The sequence below is a fragment of the Citrus sinensis genome, chromosome 1, assembly GCF_022201045.2.
Source record: "Citrus sinensis cultivar Valencia sweet orange chromosome 1, DVS_A1.0, whole genome shotgun sequence".
NCBI lineage: Eukaryota > Viridiplantae > Streptophyta > Magnoliopsida > Sapindales > Rutaceae > Citrus > Citrus sinensis.
In genome coordinates this window covers 24,006,919-24,008,941 of record NC_068556.1, presented here as the reverse complement: position 1 = coordinate 24,008,941, position 2,023 = coordinate 24,006,919, and positions in this window count along the sequence as shown.

Below are 2,023 nucleotides of genomic sequence, written 5' to 3'. Positions count from 1 at the left end.
AGGAAAATGGTCTTTACGTGTGACAGAATTCAATTTCCTATAATCGATGCATACACGCCACCCTGTAGTTACTCTAGTGGGTATCAATTCATTATCTGCATTCGTAACTACTGTGACTCCTGACTTTTTGGGGACAACTTGTACAGGACTGACCCATGAACTATCAGAAATTGGGTAAATGATACCTGCATCTAATAGCTTAAGGACTTCAATTCTAACAACTTCTTTCATATTAGGATTTAACCGACGTTGCATTTCCCTAGTAGATTTAGCATTTTCATCAAGGTGAATGTAATGCATGCAGTCTACTGGATTTATACCTTTGATGTCTGCTATGGTCCATCCTAATGCTCCTTTGTGCTCTTTTAAAACATCCAACAACTTACCTTTTTGTTCGTCATTGAGGGATGATGAGATGATTACCGGTAGAGTACTTTCTTCTCCCAAAAATGCATATTCCAATGTGTTGGGTAATGGTTTGAGCTCGAGTTTCGGTGGTGATTCTGATGATGGGATGAGTTTCTTCTCTGATGGTGCTAGTTGTTCAACTCTTGACTTCCATTTATTAGTGTCCATAGATGGTGCTGAGTCAAGCAGGGCGTTGACCTCATCAACCGATCTGTCAATATCAAAATCAAAACCAAAGTGAGTTAAACATGTTTGTAAAGGATCATCACTAAGGTTTGAAACAAAAGTATCATCAACTAATGCTTCAATTAAATCCACATCAACAATTCCATCATCTGCATTGTGAGGTTGTTTGGCAATGTTGAAGATGTTCAGTTCCATAGTCATGTTGCCGAAGGACAACTGCATATTTCCAGTCCTGCATTGAATGTGAGCATCCGCAGTTGCCAAGAAAGGTCGGCCTAGAATAATGGGGATGTGCTTCCTTGAATCCTGTATTGGTTGAGTGTCAATTACAATGAAATCAACAGGAAAATAAAACTTGTCTACCTGGATAAGCACGTCCTCCACAATACCACGAGGTATTTTCGTGGACCGATCTGCAAGCTGTAACACCACTGGAGTTGGGTGTAATTCTCCCAGTCCAAGTTTCACGAATACAGAGTAAGGCAAAAGATTTACACTAGCTCCTAAATCCAACAAAGCATTCTCAATTGTGTGGTTCCCTATACTACATGAGATAGTGGGGGAGCCAGGGTCTTTGCATTTTAAAGGAATTTTATGTTGGAGTATAGAACTAACGTTTTCTGTTAAAAATGCCTTCTTTTGAACATGCATATTTCTCTTTTTAGTACAAAGGTCTTTAAGAAACTTGGCATAAGATGGAACTTGTTTAATAGCATCAAGCAAAGGGATATTAACACTTACCTGTTTGAAGATTTCGAGAATCTCACCTGTGGATTTTCCCTTCTTTCCTTTCGCTAACCTTTGAGGAAATGGAGCTTTCGGAACGTATTCTCGTGGGTTGGTTTCTTCTTTCTCCTCCGGTGATGAGTCTTCAACATTCACAGGTACAATTTGATTTTCTTTTGTCACCAGCATCTCCACTTTGTTGTCGACTTCCTTTCCTTTTCGCAAGGTCATTACTGCTTTGACCTCTCCATGTTGCTGTGGTGAACTAGTACTCGCTTCATGCACTCCTTTAGGATTAGGCACTGGTTGACTTGGAAATTTTCCTTTCTCAACAGTCATTGCCAAGGTCTGAACTGAAGAAGCGAGTTGTCCCACCATCTTCTCGAGGCTTGAAACTGATTGGGCTTGTGAGTTGAAGCCCGCTCTCAACTCATTTCGTAGTCCATCAATGGTGCGGTTCTGTTGCTCAATCGTGGAGTGAGTAACATTCTTGAAATTTTGGAATGCATCCTCCCATGGTCTGGGTTGAGAGTAGTTCTGATTCTGATTGAATGGTCTAAATGGGGGCTGAGAGGCTTGAGGATTTTGTGGAATTGGTGGAGCTGGAGCTGTTGGTCCATTCTGTTGGAATCCTTGAGACCATGAAAAATTGGGGTGGTCTCTCCATCCAGGGTTATATGTGTTGGAGTATGGGTTGTAATTT